Source organism: Rhinoderma darwinii, chromosome 2 (assembly GCF_050947455.1).
Source record: "Rhinoderma darwinii isolate aRhiDar2 chromosome 2, aRhiDar2.hap1, whole genome shotgun sequence".
NCBI lineage: Eukaryota > Metazoa > Chordata > Amphibia > Anura > Rhinodermatidae > Rhinoderma > Rhinoderma darwinii.
In genome coordinates, this window is record NC_134688.1 from 199,771,156 (window position 1) to 199,797,157 (window position 26,002).

The window sequence follows — 26,002 nt, forward strand, 5'->3', positions numbered from 1 at the left end:
AATTTCAGCATTTCTGCTTTGTCAACTAGGTTTTCCCTGGCATAAAATGAATCGGGTGACTTGAATTAAGGTGGTTGGCATATAAATTGGTTTGAATTACCAATAAATTAATTAAGTCATCTGAAAAGAAGAACTTAAAAAAATCTCCCTCGCTATAGATCCTGGTGTCAATATTAGTTCCGGTGACAGAAGTAAACTCAGGAATTTGGGGATTATATGTGGTGGCGGACTGCCAATCAGGGTCACTAGCACTTGTGCTAGGCTGACTTTGACTCAGCCTGCTCCTCTGTGCTTGGGGCTCATCACTGTCGCTAGTAGATGACGGCAATAAAAACAGCTCCCCACTCTCGCTTGCGATGTCTGTATTAGAACAGATCATCGCAAATGCGTCTTCAGCTGTAAAATGCCCGGCGAGCAATTTATTTATTTTTATATATATACACCACGTTCCAAATTATTATGCAAATGTTATTTTTCGCTGATTTTCCTAAATAGTCGATGCAAATGACAGTCAGTATAATCTTCAAGCCATCAACCGTTGGAGTATAATGCAAATTTTATTGAACAAATCTCCTAATGATAACAGTTTTTTTTTAGAATTAAAGAACTCGAAATACACTGTTTCAAATTATTATGCGCAACAGAGATCAAAACATTTTAAAGGCTGTAATGAGAACTAAAATGGTAATTTGTTGAATTTGCAGCATCAGGAGGTCATATTTACAGAAATCAAAAGCTCTTTCAATCAAAAAAAACTTAACAGGCCAAGTTACATGTTAACATAGGACCCCTTCTTAGATATCACTTTCACAATTCTTGCATCCATTGAATTTGTGAGTATTTGGACAGTTTCTGCTTGAATATCTTTGCAGGATGTCAGAATAGCCTCCCAGAGCTTCTGTTTTGATGTGAACTGCTTCCCACCCTCATAGATATTTTGCTTATGGATGCTCCAAAGGTTCTCAATAGGTTTGAGGTCAGGGGAACATGGGGCCACACCATGAGTTTCTCTCCTTTTATGCCCATAGCAGCCAATGACACAGAGGTTGTAAAGGATCTGCCAGACACAACTTCTGTGTCGACGCCCATAGGTAATCAGTCTGCACCTGCTTCTATGTCTGTGAGACTGACTCCATCTTCCACCACCCAGGATGGCAGGCTTAGGAGTGGGAGAGCCTATCACAGCCTGGCCAGACGGAGCTAGCTCCCGCCCTCTGTCTATTTATACCTGCCTTTCCTGTTCCTCCTTTGCTTGTGATTCTTCTCTGTTGGTTTCCTGGCCCTGCTGCAGCTTCTTGAACTACTGATCCTCTGCTTGTGATTGACCTTGGCTTTTCTGACCACTCTTCTGCTCTGCGTTTTTGTACCGCGCTCATCTCCTGGTTTGACTCGGCTCGTTCACCTCGCTTGTTGCTCACGGTGTTACCGTGGGCAACTTCCCCATTTCCCTGGCTTCTTTGTACACTTGTCTGTTTGTCTGTCGTGCACCTATTGAGTGTAGGGACCGTCGCCCAGTTGTACCCCGTCGCCTAGGGCGGGTCGTTGCAAGTAGGCAGGGACTGAGTGGCGGGTAGATTAGGGCTCACTTGTCTGTTTCCCTACCCCGACATTACAGAGGTATTCTTTGCAGCATGAGATGGTGCATTGTCATGCATGAAGATAATTTTGCTATGGAAGGCACGGTTCTTCTTTTTGTACCACGGAAGAAAGTGGTCAGTCATAAACTCTACGTACTTTGCAGAGGTAATTTTCACACTGTCAGGGACCCTAAAGGGGCCTACCAGCTCTCTCCCCATGATTCCAGCCCAAAACATGACTCCGCCTTCTCCTTGCTGACGTTGCACATGGTGGCCATTCACCAACCATCCACTACTCCATCCATCTGGACCATCCAGGGTTGCACGGCACTCATCAGTAAACTCACGACATGTTCTATATTTAGGCGTTTTTCGCCCATCACGCACCCATTGAAGTCAATGGGTGCGTGATAATCACGCATGCCTCACGGAAGCACTTCCGTGGGACAAGCGTTATTCGCGCAATAACAGTAAAAGAATGAATGTAAACAGAAAAGCACCACGTGCTTTTCTGTTTACAAACATCCAAACGGAGTGTCATAAAGATGGCGGCTGTGCGAAAAGCACGCAGCCGCGCAACCATATGAACAGGGCACACGGAGCTGTCAAGTGCCTTTTGCGCACGCAAAATGTCGCGGTTTTTGCGTGCGCAAAACGCTCACGTTCGTCTGAGTCCGGCCTGAACAGTGGACGATTTATTGAGAAATAGATATATTTTTAACATTACATTTATTAAAATTTTAATCAAAGCTTGACATGGATCGTCGATCATACCCAATGATGCAGGGTGCTCATTCAACACCTAATGAGGTATTTGTTTATATTTTTGCAAAATTTTTTTTTGGAATAGTCAATCAATTTGGCATTGTATGACAAGACCAAAAACTAAAATGTTGTTTTTGTGTTAATATTACTTTTTAGAAAAAAAAGAACAAATAAATTTAGCAAAAATATATAAGCTCACAAGCCCACGTCAAGTGTCCTCATTGTCTTTTGCGAGTCCCTACACTAACTAACCAAACAAACAAACAAACAAACAAACAAACAAACAAACAAACAAACAAACAAACAAATGGGTGTAACTAATTAAACATGAATTGAAGAACAACTAGAACCATTCTTCAAAATTAAATATTTAACAAGCAGCACAGATAGGGTATGTTCACACGCTTAGCTAAAAACATCTGAAAATACAGACCTGTTTTCAAGGGAAAACAGCTCCTGATTTTCAGAAGTTTTTTAAGCAACTCGCGTTTTTCGCTGCGTTTTTTTACGGCCGTTCTTGGAGCTGTTTTTCTATAGAGTCAATGAGAAAACAGCTCCAAATATGGCTCAAGAAGTGACACGCACTTCTTTTTCGTGGGCGTCTTTTTACGCACCGTTTTTTGAAAATGAGGCGTAAAAAAAAACGCCCCGTCGGAACAGAATGACGTATTTCCCATTGAAATCAATGGCCAGATGTTTGGAGGCGTTCTGCTTCTGATTTTTCGTCCGTTTTTCGTCCATTTACGGCCCGAAAAACGGCCGAAAATAAGCCGTGTGAACATACCCATAGAGTCCTGCTGCCAGGGGACTGCTCCCTCAGGGGTTAGGAGATAGTCCAGACGATCCAGTTCTTCTATGTGTCGTCTGATCTAGCGGGATCTCAGCAGAGGCAGCATATTGTTCGACATCTGGGTCCAAACAAGTATCAGGTGAAATTGTGTAATATCACACATGCTCATGTCACCAGGGTCACATTGTCCAGATCCATCTGTATGGCAGACATCAGCACTCTCCATATATGGGTTAAAATCCCAAAGGCGCCTCCTGTTGTCCAAACCTCGATGAGAGAATGGACGCATGACGTGGGGAGATAGTGCAAAGCCTTCGTCAGTCACAATTACAAATGGGGCTGGCGATCCAGATGATCCTGGGAGTGGTCTGGGTTCAGGGAGGGAGTGCTGATTTGATTGAAGCCGTTCACCCATTCTGGAAGCCCTGAAGATGCGAGAAACTGCAGTGCTCCCATAGGCCCCAATATCTACAATCAGGGCTGGCCTTAGGCTACAGGGTGTCCTGTGCAGAATTGCCCTTTGGTGCCCCCCCCCCCCACTCCATTTATCATTGTTATGTATTGTCGGCATTTGATGCTTTTGTTTGTACTGCTTTTGTTTGTGCATTTGTCATGCCGAAAATCGCGTCAAAAATGCTTTGTTTAAGTGTCCCATTGACATCAATGGTACAGTGCATACAACGCGTTTTGTTTAAAAATGTTAAAATAAGAAGCGTCAGGTAAATTCCTTGGCACGTAAAATGCGCACCTAATTTCTATAGTCAATGGGAGTTCTGATTGAACGGCAAAAGAACACGCCTAAGGCGTGCAAAAAATACGATGAATACACGTCAAAAGCGCCTGTAGTTTAAAAAGAACTTTACAAAAACACTAGTGTTTTTAAGGGTATGTGCATGCACAAGGGAAAACAGCTCCTGATTTTCAGCCGTTTTTTATTCAAAATCGTGTTTTTCGCGGGGGTTTTTAACAGCCGTTTTTGGAGCTGTTTTTCTGTAGAGTCTATGAAAAACGGCTCCAAAAACGGCTGAAGAAGTGACATGCACTTATTTTTTGCGGCCGATTCTCCGGCGGTTTTTCGGGCCGAAAACACTCTATGTGAACATACCCTGACACGTTTACACATTGTTGTTTTTAGCACAGTGTGAACAAGGCCTATGTTTTGTTAAGGCTGTTTTCACATTACATCCTGCCTGTCCATTTATCATATGCAGCGGAAATGCTCCTGGCGCATACATTAAATGGACACAAAAAACATGCAGTATAATTTTTTTTTACTGGACGCCACTACATAAAATAGCGCAGTCCCACCCGAACTGAGGTTTTTTTAACCTCCATCAGGTGTATGGGGCTGTTTACCATAAGTTCTGGGAGCTTTCCTTTTGCATACATTACACGGATAGGCAGGATGTAATGTGAAATTACCTTTAGGCTGAGTTCACACGGGGCGGATACGCTGCGTAAAAGAACGCAGCGTATCCGCCCTAAGCGCCGCAAGGAATTTGGGGCGAAAAACTGCAGCACTTAGCCAGCCTGCTTGCAGGCCGGCCTCCTGGGTGACCTCTCATCCCAGGAGACCGCTGCAGCAGGGGTCACATGGGATGATGCGTCATCCCAGGAGGCCGGCCCTCTGACATCATTCAGGCCCAACTCCTGGGATGACGTTTCATCCATGTGACCGCCGCTACATCCTGTGATTGGCTGCAGCGGAGGTCACATGAGATGAAGCGTCATCCCAGGAGGATAAAACACAGATTCCTAGGTAAGTATAATTTATTGTTTGTTTTCTGAGTTGCATTTTTTGCGGCGGGATCGCTGTGAACCCCCCGAAAAAAACGCAACAACTGCTATTTGTTGCGGAATTTACCTCCCCATTAAATACAATGGGGAAAACTCGCAACAAATAAGGCGCGTTTACGCAAATACAATTGACATGCTGCGGAATAAAACTCTGCACCGCAGATCAGTTTTTTCCGCTCAGTATTTACGCAGCGTGTGGAGATTTGTTTTATATCCACTTTGCTGCCTCTGTATTTGCTGTGGATTTTCTGCAACGAATTCCGTTGTGGAAAATCTGCAGTATTTACACAACGTGTGAACTGGCCCTTACCCCATTTACTCAAAGGCTATCTTTTGTATAACAGAAAAAAATATTAAAACTGCTGTCCACATGGGCAATATTGATACTTCTTATTACTTCTTATTTAACTCACACTGGGAAGGCCGTAAAAAAAAAGGAAATGGCCAAAATCGCTGTTTTTTTGTTCACATTAGCTCTAAAAAAAATTAATAAAAAATTATCAAAAAGTTGCATGTACCAAAATATTGTACCAATAAAAGCTACAGCTCGCACCGCAAAAAATAAGCCCTCACACCGCTTAGACGAAAATATAAAAAAAGTTATGTCTCTCAGAATGCGGTGAAACAAAACATTTTTATTTTTTTTAACAAATAGTTTTCTTTGTAAAAGTAGTAAAATATGTATTAAAAAAACTATATAAATTTGGTATCAACTTAATTGTATTGAGCCGCAAAATAAAGTTAAGTTGTTGTTTATACCGCACGATGAAAGCCGTAAAATCGAAACCCAAAAAACTATGGAGGAATCACAGTTTTTTTCTAATTTCAGCCCACAAATAATTTTTTTCAGTTTCCCAGTACATTATATGGTACTTTAAATGGTGCCAATAGAAACTACAACTCATGCCGCAAAAAATAACCCCCAGCCTATTGACAGAAAAATAAAAAAAAGTTAAGGCTCTAGGAAGGCGGGTAGTGAAAAACTTAAATGAAAAAGCAAAAAATGTCTCAGTCCTGTAAGGGTTAAAATAAGAAAGCAGCCCATACTTACCTCTCTCTTCCCAGACGTTGCTGCGTTGGGGGCTCCCGTCACCTCTGTTCTCGGTTTGTATACAGACCGGCTGCAGTGGTGACATCACGTCGACAGTACATCACCGCTGCAGCTGCTCTGTATACAAACAGTGAACAGAGGTGCCGGTAGCCCCCAGTGCAGGGACGTTTGGGAGGGGAGAGGTAAGTATAAGTTATTTTTTATTTTAACTTCTCTCCTTTAACGTAATGTGCACAGGGTCCAAAAAGGCAACAAATGGTAAATGTGCACTATGGAGCAACTGAACAATGTGCCCATCAGCCATTTATTAACAGTGTCGTTCAGTGCCACCTTGGTGCCCATTTTCCACTTATTTCCCCTTTAGTGTCCTTATGTTCAGTGCCACCTTGATGCATATTTGCCATTTACTGCCCCTTTAGCACCCTTTGTTACAGAAGAACAATAAATGGGCAATAAATGGCAAATGGGCATTGAAGGGGCACTGAACAGGACACGAAAGGGGCAATAAGTGCCAAATGGGCACCAAGGTGGCACTGAATCCTCTGCTCATTTGCCATTTTTAGACCCCCATCAGTGCCCTGATACAACCAAAGCCCACAGTCTGACTGACCTGCTGGGCTTCTTTCAGTGCACTGTGCCCACTAATGCTGCTGGAGCAGAGCCCTGGGGAAATAGCGGTTCATGGCAGACAAAGAACGCATGGTAAATAGTCTCCTCCCTGTCTTGCGTCCTGAGTGATTTAATCACGCCTGATCATCACTCAGGACGTAAGACGAGGAGGGGGAGCGGGGAAGCGATAGTCGCGGCACGGGGAAGCATCCCAAGCAGTAGCCGCAGTGCGAGAGAAATTAACCCGCTGGCGCCCCCTTACAGTATGGTGGCCGGCGCCCTGTGCGACCGCACGGGTCGCACGTAGCTAAAGCCGGCTATGTCCACAATTATAAACCTGTAGATGCTGTCAGCCAAGGCCAACAGCACTACAGAGAAAAACTGTTTATAATCATAGTATTTGGACCCTGAGTGAGGCGGCTTCCGAACATGAATGTGCTTTCCATCAAGCGCCCTATGCAGTTTAGAAATTGGGTGGATTACAGATAACCATCGGCAAATCTTATCCAGTCTTCTGCCGTTGGCTGTGGCATCACCGTCTCTCTGGCTAGACGCCAGAATGCCTCGCAAGTCACCCGGATAATACGAGAGATGGTGGTGTTCCCCAGCAGAAACTCAAAGTGTAGAGAGGCAAAGGAGTTCCCTGTTGCCAGAAATCTGAAAATTAAAAAAAACACAAACATGAGTATTTTCAAAAAGGGGCCATTTACGTTAATGCTAGCTGTATCAGGGTGACATGGCGGGTTTTTGGAAAGGGGTCATTTACGTTAATGCTAGCTGTATTAGGGTGACATGGCGGGTTTTTGGAAAGTGTCATTTACACTAATGCTAGCTGTATCAGGGTGACATGGTGGGTTTTTGTAAAGGGGTCATTTACGTTAATGCTAGCTGTATCAGGGTGACATGGTAGTTTTTTTTTTAAAGGGGGCATTTACTTTAATGCTAGCTGTATCAGGGTGATATGGCGGGTTTTTGGAAAAGGGACATTTACTTTAATGCTAGCTGTATCAGGGTGACATGGCGGGATTTTGGAAAGGGGTCATTTAAATTAAAGAGGCTCTGTCACCAGATTACAAGTGGTCTATCTCCTACATTACAGCAGTGTTTTTTATTTAGAAAAACGATCATTTTTGATGGAGTTATGACCTGTATTAGCTTTATGCTAATGACTTTCTTAATGGACAACTGGGCGTGTTTTACTTTTTGACCAAGTGGGCGTTGTGGAGAGAAGTGTATGACGCTGACCAATCAGTGACCAATCAGCGTCATACACTTATCTCCATTCATTTACACAGCTCATAGTGATCTAGGTAGATGTAATGTCCGTGGCTGCGGGCCGTCAGCTCCAATCTCCTCCTGACAGCCGAGGCCACGAGTCGGCAAGCGCTGGCCCCAGCCTCCTCCTCAGGAGACGCCAGCGCTCGCGTCCACTCACCACAGCTGGATCCCGTAAGATGCACGTACACGCTCGTGCCAGCTCTTAAAGGGGCAGCGCGCGCACCGGACTTCTGATGAACTTGAACCCGTGAGTACCCTGGACTATAAGAGGGCTCCAGTCCCCTGCTTCTATGCCTGAGCGTTGTTGATGTTTCCTAAGTTTGTCTATGTGATGGCCTTCTAGTGTTTTCCTGTTCCTGTTCCCAGCATTCCATACTATCCTGGTCGAGCACTGTGCTGTGCCAAAGTCAGGTCGTGCTGTATCCCACGTCTGACCTGCTTCACCTCGCCTGATGTCTACCTGCTGCCTAGTTCAAGCCGAGCCTGCCTTGCTGCTGTCCGAGCTGACACAGGTACCTATACGAACTATAGACTTTGGCCAGCTGCCTTATCAGCTGCCAAGGCGGTACGGCCCAGTGGGTCCACAGACCCTTTGTGACAGTACGCTCAGGCCATGGACCCCGCTGGTCGATTCAAGACTATGACTATGTCTCAAGAAATGCGGGCGGATATGCTAGACCTCCGGTCTCGACAGGACCAACTCCTCCAGGCGTTGAACATTCTTGCACAAGTAGGACGCACAAGCTGCCATTCCTCCTACTACACCTCCTGGCAGTGTTGATCATCAGACTACACCTCTTGGCAGTGTTTCTTTGCCACTTCCTGACCACTATGATGGTGAAGCAAGTACCTGTCGTGGATTTCTGAATCAGTGCCAGATCCACTTCAGCCTGTATAATAGGACATTTTCGTCTGATGGTGCAAGGGTCGCTTTCATCATCTCTCTCCTCACTGGCAAGGCTCTTGCATGGGCGAACCCTATCTGGGTGAGACAAGGATCAGAGACCCGTGACTTCCAAGCCTTCGTTCGGACTTTTCGTATGGTGTTTGAGGAGCCTGGTCGGGTCTCATCTGCAGCGGCTTCTTTGATTAACCTTCGCCAAGGAGACACCTCTGTGAGTGAGTACGCCATCCACTTCCGCACCCTGGCGGGAGAACTGTTATGGCACAATGAGGCCCTGGTGGCTGCATTCTGGCATGGATTGGCTCCTAAAATTAAGGACGAACTTGCCGCTTGGTATCTGCCGTCTGCCCTGGATGACCTCATCCTTCTGTCTGCCCGGATATACAGATCCGAGAACGCCTCCAAGAGGTTCGACGGGAGGGAGTCCTTCCCAGTCTGGCTCCTACTTTGCAGCAACCCCATCTGTCCTCAGATGTCGATCCTCCTAAGGAGTCTGTGATAATGGACCAGTGTAAGTTATCCACCCAGGAGAGGCAACGTAGACACACTTCTGGCCTCTGTCTTTATTGCGGCCTTGGTGGCCATCTTGTGCGCCTGTGTCCCCAAAGATCCCAAAGCCTAGGATTGCTAGGAGTGACAAACTTGGGTAAGACTGGACTTCCGTCTAAATTGTCCATTCCAGTGACCATAGTGTCCGGTGAGAGAACGCATCAGGCCTTTGCGTATCTGGACTCTGGATCCACTGCTAATTACATCCGTAGAGACCTGGTGGACCTTCTGTAATTACCAACCACCCCTCTGGAGAGCCCGTTGACTGTTGCTTCAGTAAATGGACTACCTCTACCAGACCCAATTATAGCTGTGACCAAGCCGCTGAGGCTCCAAGTAGGGGCTCTTCACTCCGAACTTCTGTCGTTCTATGTCCTATTCAAAGCTGTAAACCCCGTGCTGCTGGGCCTGCCTTGGCTCCGACTGCATGCCCCAGTCCAGGACTGGAATTCTGGAGAGGTTCTCCAGTGGGGTCCTGAGTGTCAAAGCCGTTGCCTGGTGCAGATTCGTTCAGTTCATCCTTCTCTGCCTCGGTCATTGGCAGGATTGCCGAGTCATTATGCTGCATTTTCGGACGTCTTCAGCAAGAGAGAGTCGGAGCGTATGACTGCCCTATTGAACTGATTCCTGGCGCATCCCTTCCCGGTGGTAAGGTATATCCACTCTCCTTGCCAGAGACATTGTGCATGTCCGCCTATGTGAAAGAGAACTTGGAGAGGGGCTTCTTACGAAAGTCTTCCGCCCCAGCAGGATACTAAACCGGGTACTAAACGTAAGAATACTAATAATAGATTTAACTCCTCTAAACGAAGTACGGTGCAAACCAGATCCAACACAAAATGCCATTCTCATCAGAATGCCACTACTTCCTCACACTCTGCCTCACTATCATCTTTCTCAGTACCTGTTGTATCAGCTACTTCAAGTGTACCTCTAACCCCCCGTGCAACTGGCACTGGTTCAAGTCAAACATCTCTAGTAAGCAAATGCCCTACGGGCAATACGACCCACACAAGTGGCCCACTCAACACCTTTCCTTTTTTAGGAATCACGAATCCACGGTGGAATCTGACCTAACAGCAGTACTATCTATGTCTCTAACCCATATTGAGAGTGATCAAATGCAAGTGTTTAATATTTCCTCTGTTCAGTTAAATAATTCTCAATTGACACTTCTACGCAGGGGTCTATCCTTTACCCCCACTCCATTGTATGATGAGTTTACCTGGACCAAGGACGTGAACCTATTTGCCAGAAAAGTGGCCTTATATAAATACTTTAAAAATAATACCCTGAATATGGGAGGAACTGACAGTACAGAACAGAATACACTGAGAGATCTTGAAACTCTCCTATATGAAAATGAATTTGGACCCATTACAGCAGTTGGTCCCTTCTCCTCATTACGTCCTAAGTCCAGGCTTACCCCACCATTTTCACAATATGCCCATATAGACGTTTTTGTCAAGCTAGTATGTGCTGACTTGAAGAAAATCAGACCAGATAAAAAAAGAGCATTAGCTAATCTCAGTGAAATGGAAAGAATAGCATTGGACGAATTGTGTCACAATGATAGAATAACCATAAAACCCTCCGATAAAGGGGGCAACATTGTGGTCATGGACCAGGATGACTATGTTGCCATGGTCCATAGACTGTTAGATGACACCACTACATATATGATCCTTGAGAAAAATCCGACTGATCTGTTCCTCAGTGCATTATACACGTTACTTGATGTAGCCAAGACACAGAATATGATTAGTAATGAAGAATTCAAACGCATCTATAACCCTACTCCTACACTAGCGACATTCTACGCACTGCCGAAAATCCACAAGATGTCTCGCCCAATAACGGGTCGACCAATCGTGTCTGGCAATGATAGTCTTACCCAAGGCATTAGTATGTACTTGGATGAAATCCTTTCGCCATTTGTCACCTCCCTGCCTTCATTTCTAAGGGACACGAAGGATACCATCAACAGGATCCAGGAGATTCATGTGACCTCTTCTACATTTATTGCCAGTATAGATGTAGAATCACTTTATACTAATATCCAACACCAATTTGGCCTCACAGCAGTTGCACATTTTTTGGGTACCAAGGGAGTTCAATTTCATGCTCATAACAAATTCCTACTATCACTACTCCGGTTTCTTCTCACTCACAATTATTTTTTATTTGATCACAAATTTTATTTGCAGACCAAAGGAACAGCTATGGGCACTGTTTGTGCACCTACCTATGCAAACCTATTTTTGGGGTGGTGGGAGGATACCTTGGTCTTCACTGACACTTTAGCTTCATACACTTGTCACATCCTGTTCTGGGGGAGATATATTGATGATATTCTCCTCCTATGGGATGGGGACCTAAACACATTTCACGACTTCATGCACACACTCAATTCTAATCATATAGGCATGAAATTTACCCACGTCATTCATAAAAAGGAGATCATCTTTTTGGACCTAAAAATCTCTCTGGATCCTGCTGGTGGTATCCACACGGATATCTCACGTAAACCAACGTCCACTAATAGCCTGCTGCACTGGGACAGTTATCACCCCCCTGCCTTAAAGAAGGGAATCCCAATAGGGCAATATCTCCGTGCCAAACGTAACTGCTCGGATGAGCAGTCTTTTGAATTGGAGTGTAGTGGGCTTTTCACTAAGTTTTTGGCACGTGGATATCCCAAAAAATGGCTACACAAAGCGTATGCCAGAGCGAGAGCCACTGATAGAAGAGATCTATTATGTGAACGTAAATCCGTTACTGATCAACAATTAACAGTCACTGGCAAATCTGCTGTAATGACCAGTGTAAGATGCATTGGGACCTTTGATACTGGCTCCAAACAGGTTCGTGATATTCTTGAACGTCACTGGCCGGTTCTCCTGGCAGACCCTGACTTACAGGGTGTTGTTCCTTCCACACCAAACATCACATATCGAAGAGGTAGAAATCTACGTGACTATCTGGTGCATAGTCATCATTCTGGAGTGATTTCTGTGTCAAATAATTGGCTGAAGACATCGGTCACTGGTTCTCATCCATGTGGCCGATGTTCTTTTTGCCACTTAATGGCTACTACAAAAGAATTTACCAATCCACTTGATAACAGATCCTATCGGATTAAACAATTTATTAACTGCCGTAGCAAGGGAGTTATTTACATAGCCAGCTGCTCTTGTCCTAAGTTATATGTAGGGAAGACAATACAAGAATTACGGAGGAGAATTTCTAAACATCTAAGCACTATAAACCAAAAAGAGGATACACCACTGTCTAGGCACATCCGTCTTGTACATGATGGGGACATTCGCTCCTTGAAATTCTGGGGCATTACGCAAGTCAAACTTGGCCCTAGAGCAGGTAACCTTGACCGCAAGTTGTTACAGGAGGAGGCACGTTGGATCCATCGCCTTGGATCTCTCAGCCCAGGAGGCCTCAATGAGGGATTTACGTTTGCTGCTTTTCTGTGAATCCTACACGTTACCCAAACACTGGAACTATACTTCAGTTTGTGTGATTATTCTGGTACTGTACTGACAATGTAGTCATTAAACTCTTTATAATCTGCCTTACTATCCACATTTCTTATATGAATATACTACTATCAATCATACTTAGTATTTGCTTCAGGTACCCCCCAGGCTACAGCTTGGTAAGCGACATAGCGGCGGTTTGAATATTTTGATCAATTATAACTCACTGCGTTTCTTTATGAGTCACTTTGATAGCAACTGACTCTGAATGCTTGGTCTCTACTAAGCCCGATGAGTGTAATATCTCATACCTTTTATCTATCCATAGATATTATTGTATTATTCTGTATACTACTTATATCGCTGTCTGACATAAATGGCATTCTTACTATGCCGTTCTGGTACACCTTTGCGCGTATATCTCTGGTATTTCAGCGTGTATACTAATTTGCAATGCCTATCATGAATCTGCTCATTTTGATTTACCCTAGTTTATTAGCGCATTGATCTATTAGTCCACTGATAACCTTCCCAGATCACAGTAACATCTTTTGTGCTGCTTACAGTAATTGTAACATCACCTTTAATCACCTCACAGCGCCAGCGTGTTAAATTGTATTATTATTGTATCACTCTGTTCACATTGTGCGTTTGTGCACCGTTTTACAAACTCTCTAGTAAACTTTTTTTTTATTTTTTTATTTTTATTTTTTTTTTTTTTTAAATAAAATTGTATTATTATTGTATCACTCTGTTCACATTGTGCGTTTGTGCACCGTTTTACAAATTCTCCAGTAAACCTTTTTTTTTTTTTTTTTTTTTGTAATTTTTTTTTTTTTTTTTTTTTTTTTGTAATTTATTTTTTGCATAGTAGCAGTGTCCCGATACTGTGTATAGCGATTATCTTGCTGTCCGGCATATACGGCATTCTGATTCAGTCATGCCAGTACACCAGTGTGTCTGTCTCCGTGTGTAGACTCGTACACTTATCTACAGTGTCCATGATAACTCTGCCTATTATGTCTTTCTACTCTATAAACGTATTGATCTATAAGCCCACTAATAACTTCTTTAGATCATAGTAATATTGTTGTGCCGCTCACAGCAACTATAATATCGTCTTTAATCAGGGCACAGCGTTTGTACCTAGAATGGTACTATTACTAATCACATTCGTTACTATCCCATCACTTTTCTCACTTTGTGCCTCTGTGCACTTATCTATAAACTCATCGGTGACCTCTTTCTTGTATTATAGTAATGTTATAATTATATGTACAGCGATTACCATCAAGCAGCCTGGTGTGCTTGTGCACTTGAGTGCTGTTCATTGGTGGCATCTAACTAGTAAGTGATTGGTGGTAGAATCTGTCAATCAACGGAGGAGGAGGCTCGGTCCTCTATTCCTCCTTGGATAGGCTATCGACTGATTGTGGACACATGTTCAGCTAGTTGCAGTGAATACTTAATGAGACTGACACCGCCGCTCGCTGTCATTGGCCCCGATACCCCTGAGGACGCTACATCGTAGCGAAACATGTCGGGGGGGCTTCTACCTTTATTTTAATAATTGTCCTATTGACACCTTTGGATCTAACTAATAACTAGCGCTCTGTGGTTGTGGTACTTAACCCTTTCTAGACAGAGCTCTTACGTCTGGCACTGTGCTAATTGCTGTCAGAAATGGACATTAACTTTTAAATTTCATGTAGTCTGTCCTTGTTGCAAATTGAATAAAGACTTTTTTATTTTATTTTTACTCTTTAATAATGGTTGGAAAACAGGGCTTATTTCTGCCGGCAGGCAGCCTTTTTTGAATTTAACTGTTGCACGCCCACCAACTATTGAGGTCCGCTCCATTGTATTTTTTGCTGGGCCTGCCTTGGCTCCGACTGCATGCCCCAGTCCAGGACTGGAATTCTGGAGAGGTTCTCCAGTGGGGTCCTGAGTGTCAAAGCCGTTGCCTGGTGCAGATTCGTTCAGTTCATCCTTCTCTGCCTCGGTCATTGGCAGGATTGCCGAGTCATTATGCTGCATTTTCGGACGTCTTCAGCAAGAGAGAGTCGGAGCGTATGACTGCCCTATTGAACTGATTCCTGGCGCATCCCTTCCCGGTGGTAAGGTATATCCACTCTCCTTGCCAGAGACATTGTGCATGTCCGCCTATGTGAAAGAGAACTTGGAGAGGGGCTTCTTACGAAAGTCTTCCGCCCCAGCAGGAGCCGGGTTCTTCTTTGTCAAAAAGAAAGATGGCTCTCTTCGTCCTTGTATCGACTACCGAGGTCTCAACCAGATCACGGTGAAGAATATATATCCTTTGTCACTGATCTCTGAACTGTTTGATCGTATACGTGGTGCCAAGATTTTTTCCAAACTAGACCTGCGTGGGGCTTACAACCTAGTCCGGATTTGCCAGGGTGATGAATGGAAAACTGCATTTAAAACCCGTGATGGACACTATGAGTATCTAGTAATGCCCTTCGGCCTGTGTAATGCTCCTGCGGTCTTCCAGGAGTTTGTTAATGACATTTTCCGTGACCTCCTCTATGTTTGTGTGGTAATCTACCTTGATGACATCTTGATTTTTTCTCCAGATACTATGACGTATCAGAGACATGTCCATCAAGTTCTGCTGCGGTTAAGGGAGAATCATCTGTACGCCAAGTTGGAGAAGTGCGTGTTTGACTGAGATGCTCTACCCTTCCTGGGCTACATCGTCTCGAATCGAGGTCTTGAGATGGATCCTGTAAAAGGGCTCTATATACATATAAATATAATATATATATATATATATATATATGCACACTTCCTTACTACACACTCATCCACGTGTGTACAAGGGCTGGTATAATAGCTGGGTTTCACCTACTTGGTCGCCCACTATTACTACCGCCTTTATAATCAGGGTCACTAGGGTTATGCCTAGTTCCCCTACCTTTTCCTTATACTAACGTTGATCTAATTGCTTTAGCGGCTACTCAAGGGAATAGGACCGTACAATAAATACAATTGTATAGTAAATAAAGGGTAATATTTATTACTAACAATAATCACACTTACATATAAAATACACCAAACTAAACACAGAACACAGTAACTGATCACAGTATAGTATCAGTATACCCCAATACACATAACACGTTAATATATACTGAGTATACTCACACTATACGTAGTACAGTATAAACACGGTATCCTATGTTATGCCTCCACCCACATACCTAAACATACACATGAATACAGTTACGTTACAATCCAATACACGCTCACTATTTCTGTATCACTCCCTCCTAATATAGCTTTCCCTATACTCTAAGGGTTAATAGCAAGGGTTACCAGGGACAGCAGGAGGATAAAGGGTTAACTTAGGAAAGGGTTAAAGTAAGGAGGGGGAGAACATAACGTGTAGCTGCTGCTACACGTGGATACTTAGCAGTCCATGTGGTACAAGTTGGTGTGGTCTCTCAGCAAGGGCCATGAGCAGGCCAGGAGGGAAGAGGAGACCCTTAGTGGAGTTGGGGAGCAGGAACAAGAGAGTGAGCTTTGGGAAAGATTGTCCTTTTAAACCTCCCCGTGCACTCCTGTGTGACCTCACAGGCTCATGCACGTGAAAGGGAGGGGCCTGGGCCACATGGAATACCATTATCTAATAGGGGGATGGGTATACACCTTTCTGGAGGGACAAATCTATATATTTCTACACTCACATGTATATAGATAGAAATACATAAAACACTTCCCTTTACAATCCCCCTGTTGTCGGGAACACGACAATGAAATTTGTGGAAGTGTTTGTTCTGTATTACCCCCTCAACCTTGTTACTGGTAATGGTCGTAGATGGAATGAAGTATACTATTGGACCTAGATACGTGACATCAGCTAGCTCCTCAAGGACACCTTCCCGCCAGTCCTCCGACTCTGGAGTCTAGTGTCAAAAATAAAAGAAACCTCACAGTTCATAGAATGAAGTTGAAATGAAATCTCTTAGTCCATAGAACGAAGCCTCAAGGTCCATAGAACGAGGTTGAAACAAAAGCTTCAAAGTCCATAGAACTCAGTCTCAAAGTCGATTGAAACTCCAAGTCTCTATCCTTGATCTTCTTTCTTGGATCTTGATTGAAACTCCAAGTCTCTATCCTTGATCTTCTTCTTTCTTGGATCTTGATCTTTCTTATAAATCTTTTCCACTTTAGCGGCGTCAGCAGGTCTTTTAGCGGCCGATCCCATTTGAGCATGCCAACCCGTGTAAGGCTACTTGTGCCCTCACACGGTCAGCCTTGGAATGGCTTAGCCCGCCTTCCGACAACCTTTGTACGCAGTCCGTTATCTTTCCAAAACTTTTCAGTATCTTGATTGAAGACGAAACAATCTTTGTGGGCCGATATCCATGTCTCTATCATGGCAGGTTAACATCCCCGAGGAGGAGATGATGTCTTAGTACCCAGGAATCTACTGTGGGGTGGAGCATCGCCTTCCATTTCCCCTCTAACATTCAATCCATCATCGTATTGACCATACCAGTTCTCAGGTTGAGGTAGCAAATACCTACCAGGGTGTGTGTGTACCTTACCTGTCCCTAAGGGTTCCTACACACTACCCACTCATACATACAAAATGTAAAATAATCAAACATACAAAAATATTCCGCCCTAAACCATAGGTATATGTACATATAGAGATTCATGCTCAACTAGCATCTCTCACTACTCCTCTATAAACACGTGAAAGGTACACATGTAAATGGGGTGACTACAGGCTGTAAATATATGTCCGCCTACATGTACATACTCACTAGCTGTGGGACGGGCACGTCCTCACTGAGTATACCTATGTTGCGGACACATATCTACACCTAGAATGTCTATATGTACACCTTGAAAGTTTTTGTACGATACATTGATACATATTACATTACACAAATATACATAAACTTGACGATTACGGGTCGCAGGACAGTATCGGTGTTATGTCCAAGTTCATGCTTTTACGCCTGACCTAATTTACTTGGTCGGCAAGTCCTTTCACCCATCAGTACTATCACAGGGTGGATGAGCAGGTTGAAGAAGAAAATTGCTTTGGGGTTGTAGCCAAACAGGCTCCCCCATCAGGACACCTCTGAGTCTCTTTTCAGGGAATGGGATGGAGGCTCGATTCTCAGACTCTTTAAGCTCCTCCACGATATCCTCTTCCTCACTGAACTCAGGATCATCTGGAGTCTTATAGGAGCATCTGAGCGGATATCGAGCCTCTACTCAGGGGTGACTGGAGTTCTTCTGTTCTGCTACATCGATACCTGTGATAAATCAAAAAGGTACAATGCTCCTTGGAGGAGTATTCCTCTTCTGGTGCAATTAGTCGCACAGATGGTGTGGTAAACATATTTCACTCGGTACCAACCCCAATACCATTGACCCATGTATCTTAAGCTTGAAGAGGGTATTGGGTTGACCTTCATGTCACAGGTCCCCTCAGTATCTCAACACTGGTGTCTAAGCACCCGGTCCTAACTACCTTGGCAGAGGATCGCATCCTCCTCCTTTCAACATCCATCTGTACAGACAGATATGGATGGCTGCCCTTATAGGTTAGGATATCTGAGGGGAGCTGTAGATGATGTACCATTTTGTGGATCTTCACAATTCTCATGTTTGTGGAACTATATCCCCATCTTACCAAACCCATTATCTTAAAATCAAGATATGGGTGTAATGCCAGGGTAACCTCCCCCTGTCAACCTTTCCTAAAGGACCACTGCAGTTAAACACAAAGGAATCAGCCATTTGTTCGCTGTTTTTAATTGCACTCGCATTAGGCCTCAGATGGAGTTGTGATACCTGTCTGAACCCCCCAGGTCTAGGTGCACAGAATAACATACAACACTACACTGTGAATTTATGTTATCTGTTTGCACTGCTCAACCTGAGTTCACAGTATAATAACAACTTCAACGTTATCCTAATAGAGAGCAATTAAAACATTTTGCGATTATAGATGTAAATGTATTATCATCTTGAATTTCAAGGTCTAGGTGCGCAGCATAACATAACACTATAAGTGAACTTAAGTTACCTGTCCGTACCTCTATACCTAATATAAGTTCACAGAACAAGCAAATACATCACTATTCATTGGCTGGTTCTTCAGTTGTATTCCTGGAGTGGTTTTCTAATTATGCATTATAAATACAGGCAACACCCATATAGTATAAATACATATTACTGATAACTAGGGATATACCACAATAGAATCTGTAAAGGAGCCACAAAAGAAAACACAACGACAACAAAAGAAATGTGAACAAACAAGAGAGCATACAGGAAAAGGGAGACCATAAACACACCTTACAGACAAAGAGATAACACTCAAAGAGGCTCTGTCAATTATGGCCTACTTAAAATTCACACCTGAATTCCAAACCAGTTGTGGTTCGTTATTCAGTTCTTTGAACACATGGTTTAGCAAATGTGTGGGGGAGATACTCATGTAGCCATTTTGTCCTTTCCTATAGTCACAATTTGATGTAATGTGGCCATTTTCTACTGTTTCATTACTAGGCTTTCCACGGTTGCTCATACCATGGCAGTTTCTAGCAATATGTCCCATCTGACCACATTTAAAACATTTAACAGGACCACATTGCTTAGTACCCAAAGACTTGCAGTACTTTGCAATATGGCCTGAGCCGGCACATGCAAAACATTTAACAGTACATGCTCTGCTGTACTTAGGGTAGTCACCAGTGCATGATCTCTTAAAGTTCTGCATGGCTAGGGCCGCACTTCTGACTATCGTACGCTTACATTTGTGTAACACTTTCGTAACAATGTTACCTTTAGGATTCCGGATGGGATCACGATTCGGGACATCTGATCCATCACTCTTTCTACTCCCCCCTTTTTGCCCTGTAGAGGGCAAACTTACAGCAGAATCAGGCCTTGAAAAAGACAAGGCCGGTAACATTTTTGAGAAATCTTTTATGATGTTTTGCATACTGGCAACCAATTGTGACCTAGCAGCAAGCTCATCATTTAACTTGGCAATGATCGCATCCGTAGATGCCGCCTTATCCTTAAACGCATTGATCACAGCATAAGACCCAGTCAGCTGTGCATCAATATCATCACCACGATTTTTCAAAACTATCACCTGCGATTCCAGCATGCAAATTTGCTTATCTCTATCAATGTTACATTGAGCATTCTCTGCCAGTTGTGTCTGCAAAGCAGAAACCTGCTTCACATTGTTGACACAACATTGGCAGGGAAGATTTGGGGAATCACTCTTCGTTTCTGAGTGATCAGGCTTCCACGTCTCTTCATAAACACATATCAGTTTAGCCAGCATGTGGAGCCTTTTGGAGGTTTTGTTAAAAACACTCCTCTTGCTTATGCACATCTTATCATGCGCATAAGCCTCATCCAGCAGAGTGGACCACAGCATTCCTGCTGACTTGTATGTAGTGGGGGGTACAGGGTTGAATGAACTTTGTTTAGAAAGTTTTTTAAGTGTGGAGAAATCCATACTTACTCTATCAGAAGTCCTCTTGGTTACTGCAGAAGCTCAATCAGCACACCGCAAAGCAAAATAAAAACGTTAATACCTTAGAAAAACAAAACAAAAAACAATAGGTTCGCTGTTCTCAGTTGTATCCTGTATTAAGCCTTAAATAAAATTGTGTTACTCGTCCAAACTTCAAGGTCTGGGCGCACAGCATAACATAACACTTCACTGTGTAAGTATGTTATCAGTACATGCCTCACCGCCTATCTTAGTTCACGCTATAACACAATTTTATTGTACAAAACACAGAAATAAATTGAAACCAGTTCGGGCCTTGGCTCGCCAAATGTAAGAGGGCTATATATAAAATATATATACACATATAGCCTCCTGGCTGGCTCGCCAAATGTAAAAGGGCTCATATAAAGGAAATGTAAAAGGGCTATATATAATATATAACTATAAATATAATAATATATCTATATATGCTCACTTACTACACACTCATCCACATGTGTACAAGGGCTGGTATAATAGCTGGGTTTCACCTACTTGGTCGCCCACTATTACTACCCCCTTTATAATCAGGGTCACTAGGGTTATGCCTAGTTCCCCTACCTTTTCCTTATACTAACGTTGATCTAATTGCTTTAGCGGCTACTCAAGGGAATAAGACCGTACAATAAATACAATTGTATAGTAAATAAAGGGTAATATTTATTACTAACAATAATCACACTTGCATATAAAATACACCAAACTAAACAGAACACATTAACCGATCACCAAATAGTATCAGTATACCCCAATACACATAACACGTTAATATATATTGAGTATACTCACACTATACGTAGTACAGTATAAACACGATATCCTATGTTATGCCTCCACCCATATACCTAAACATACATATGAATACAGTTACGTTAAAATACAATACACGCTCACTATTTCTGCTCGCTCCCTCCTAACATAACTTTCCCTATACTCTAAGGGGTATATAGTAGGGTTACCAGGGGCAGCAGGAGGATCAAGGGGACAGCAAGGGTTAACTCAGGGAACTCAGGGGTTAACTCAGGGAAACAAGGGTATACAATAACAAGGGGTTAACTCAGGGAGCAGGTAAGTGGTGGGAAAGGTTTAAAGCTTAGGGTGTATGGGGAGAAGATACTTAGCATGGGATCCAAGTTGATGAGTTGGTGTGTCTTCAGGGAGGCAGGAGAAGACCAGGAGGGAAGTGGAGTCCTTTGGTGGAGTTGGGGAGCAGGAACAAGAGAGTGAGCTTTGGGAAAGATTGTCCTTTTAAACCTCCCCGTGCACTCCTGTGTGACCTCACAGGCTCATGCACGTGAAAGGGAGGGGCCTGGGCCACATGGAATACCATTATCTAATAGGGGGATGGGTATACACCTTTCTGGAGGGACAAATCTATATATTTCTACACTCACATGTATATAGATAGAAATACATAAAACACTTCCCTTTACAGATCCTGAGAAGGTAAAGTCTGTCCTAGAATGGCCAGGCCCTCAAGGCTTGAGGAGGGCCATACAGCGATTTTTGGGATTCGCCAATTTTTACAGGCAATTTATTCCAAACTTCTCCTCACTGACTTCTCCCATCCCTAACCTCACTAAGAAGGTTATGAACGCCAAGAGGTGGACTCCCGAGGCAGAGTCCGCATTCAATAGCCTGAAGAGTGCCTTCACGTCAGCCTCTGTCCTCCATCATCCAGATTTCTCTCTGCAGTTCTCGTTGGAGGTGGACGCATCCTCTGTCAGTGCTGGTGCACTCCTGTTCCAGAGAGGTCCCATGGGCAAGTCAAGGGTATGTGGATATTTCTCTAAGTTCATCTCTTAAGCAGAACGCAACTGCTCGATTGGGGATCGGGAGTTACTGGCCATCAAATTGGCTCTGGAAGAGTGGAGACATCTACTAGAGGGCGCAGCTCATCCGATCCTAATTTTTACAGACCACAAGAATTTGACCTACCTCCAGACGGCCCAATGGCTGAACCCTTGTCAGGCCAGGTGGTCACTGTTCTTTACCAGGTTCCAGTTTGAGCTACATTATCGCCCGGCCGATAAGAATGTGAGGGTCGATGCCTTGTCCAGGTCTTTCGAGATGGAAGACACCATGGAAATTCCACAGATCATCATGATCCGTCTTGCATTAGCTCTTTCAAACCCCTGCAAGTTGGGGACATTCCTCCAGGGAGGACTTTTGTGCGCCTGGCTGATCGTGGAAGAATCCTCCACGGGGGACACGCCTCTAGACTGGCAGGTCACGCGGGGGTCCATAAGACCCGGGATCTGATTGCTTGTCATTTCTGGTGGCCCACGCTGCCCAAGGACATTATGGACTTTGTTTCTTCCTGTTCTGTATGTGCAGCCAACAAGACCTGCTGGTCTGCTCCAGCCATTGCCTGTGCCAAATGCTCCCTGGCAGCATATAGCTATGGACTTTATTATGGATCTGCCTCTCTCTGCTTGTGTCAGTGCTGTCTGGGTGGTGGACCGATTTTCGAAGATGGCCCACTTCGTTCCTCTGACCGGTCTTCCTTCTGCTCCTCAGCTGGCCAAGCTGTTCATCCAACACATCTTCCGCCTGCACGGCTTGCAGCAGCATATTGTGTGTGATCGGGGGGTTCAGTTTACCTTGAAGTTCTGGAGAGCCCTCTGCGGACTCCTCGGTGTGAAGTTGGACTTTTCATCAGCCTACCATCCTCAGTCCAATGGTCAGGTCAATCAGATCTTGGAGAACTACCTACGCCACTTCGTCTTCAAGCAGCATGATGACTAGGTGCTGTTGCTCCCATGGGTTGAATTCTCCTACAATAATCACACCAGCGAGTCTACAAGGAATACACCGTTCTTCATTGTCTAAGGCCAGCACCCACAAATTCCTCTCCAGATGCCCGATACTTCCGAGGTACCAGCAGCTGACTCCGCTTTTAGAGACTTCCTGCAGATCTGGCAGCAGACTCGATCCTCCATCCTAATGGCAGTCGACCGCATGAAATGGAAGGCGGACACAAGGAAAAGAGAACCTCCTCAGTTTCTTCCTGGCACAAAGTTCTGGCTGTCTTCTAGGAATATCCGACTATGGGTGCCATCGTGCAAATTTTCTCCTAGGTTCCTCGGACCATTCGAGATCCTGCAGCAGATCAACCCTGCCGCCTACAAGCTTTGGCTGCCTCCTACCCTCAGGAACCCAACTACTTCCATGTCTCCCTCCTGAAACCGGTGCTTCTGAACTGCTATACCAAGACTCCTAGCCCTGCGGTTGCCTCCAGCGGGCCTTCGGACACCTTTGCAGTTAAGAAGATCTTGGACACCAAGAAAGTGAGAGGAAAAACTTTTTATTTGGTGGATTGGATGGGGTTTTGTCCTGAAGAGAGAACCTCAATGCCCCTACTCTTCTGAAAAAGTTTCTCTCTCGCTCTGATCCCAAGAAGAGGGGGTGTGAGAGGTGGGATACTGTAATGTCCGTGGCTGCGGGCCGTCAGCTCCAATCTCCTCCTGACAGACGCAGCCATGAGTCGGCAAGCGCTGGCCCCAGCCTCCTCCTCAGGAGACGCCAGCGCTCGCGTCCACTCATCTCAGCCGGATCCCGTAGGGTGCACCGGACTTCTGATGAACATGAACCCGTGAATACCCTGGACCATAAGAGGGTTCCAGTCCCCTGCTTCTATGCCTGAGCGTTGTTGATGTTTCCTAAGTTTGTCTATGTGATGGCCTCCTAGTGTTTTCCTGCTCCTGTTCCTGTTCCCAGCATTCCATACTATCCTGGTCGAGCACTGTGCTGTGCCAAAGTCGTGTCATGCTGTATCCCACGTCTGACCTGCTTCACCTCGCCTGATGTCTACCTGCTGCCTAGTCCAAGCCGAGCCTGCCCTGCTGCTGTCCAAGCTGCCACAGGTACCTATACGAACTATAGACATTGACTGTGCCCTGTTGGCCAGCTGACTTACCGCCAAGGCGGTACAGCCCAGTGGGTCCACAGACCCTTCGTGACACTAGATCACTATGTGCAGTCACTTACTCACATATTAACTTTACTGACGTGTCCTGACAGTGAATAGACATCACAACCAGTCAGGATGTGATGTCTATTCAGAATCCTGACACTTCGGTAATGTTTGTGGGAGATTTACAGCATAGCAAGCGTAATACGCTGTAAACTGTCATTTAAAACGCCCACTTGGTCAAAAAGTAAAACACGCCCAGTTGTCCATTAAGAAAATAATTAGCATAAAGCTAAAATAGGTCAGAACTCCGACAAAAATTATTGTTTTTCTAAATAAAAAAAACTGCTGTAATCTACATTGCAGTGCCGATCATATTATGTAGAAGATAGGGCACTTATAATGTGGTGACAGAGCCTCTTTAATGCTAGCTGTATCGGTGTGACATGGCGGGTTTTTGGAAAGGGGGTATTTACATTACCTTAAAGTGACGATCAGTCTTCAGGAGAAATGCAGCGCGTCATATATGTGTCCAGGAGAGTGATTCCAGGACGCACAGTCTCCAGCAGATAATCAAAGGTGCTGATTGACATACTGCAGAAATTTTGGCATTTTTTCAGGGTGCTGCCGCAGGTCACGGTAGAGGGTATAGAAATGCCCTTCAGAAGCCCGTTGCGAGACAATGGGATGAACCCAATACCTCCTACTCCTCCTCGGTTCTTCTTCAAGCATAGCAGATTGCTGTCCAAAGCACTGAGAAAGAAGCCAGGCTAAAAGGACACGGTCAACTGGTTTGGAGCACATCTTTTATGTCAAAAAGTCTCAAGAAACCAAAGCAAGCCAAGCAGAGGAATCTCAAACTGTTCTCTATGCTCTGAAAGCTACAGAAATCAGCGCCAAAACGATCATGTGACATTCCTATGGGTGTTCCCTGTAATATGTGACAAGTTCAAGTTAACTTTAATACATTCCGTTCTTTTAACGGACCGTTTCAAACGGAAGCACAACGTCCGTTAAAAACGGAACAACGGAACGCAGGCGGAGTGACAACGGAAACCACACGGAAGACATAACGGACACACGGATCTGTTTTAAACGAACGTGAAAACACTATATGAGAGAGTAGCACTATATGCAAGAAGGGGGAAGCGCTGTGTAACACTATATACAAGAGGGGGAGCGCTGTGTAGCACTATATACCAGAAGGGGGTAAGCACTGTGTAGCACTATATACAAGAAGGAGGGGGGAATCGCTGTGTAGCACTATATACAAGAAGGGGGAGCGCTGTGTAGCACTATATAGAAGAAAGGGGGAGCGCTGTGTAGCACTATATAAAGGAAGGGGGAGCGCTGTGTAGCACTATATACAAGAAGGGGGGGAAGCGCTGTGTAGTACTATATACAAGAAGGGGGAAGTGCTCTGTAGCACTATATACAAGAGGGGGGGACGCTGTGTAGCACTATATACCAGAAGGGGGAAAGCACTGTGTAGCCCTATATACAAGAAGGGGGAAGCGCTATGTAGCACTATATTCAAGAAGGGGGAAGCACTGTGTAGCACTATATACAAGAAGCGGGGGAAGCGCTGTGTAGCACTATATACAAGAAGGGGGAGCGCTGTGTAGCACTATATACAAGAAGGGGGAGCGCTGTGTAGCACTATATGTAAGAAGGGGGGGGATTGCAGTGCAGCACTGTATACAAGAGTGGGAGCACTGTG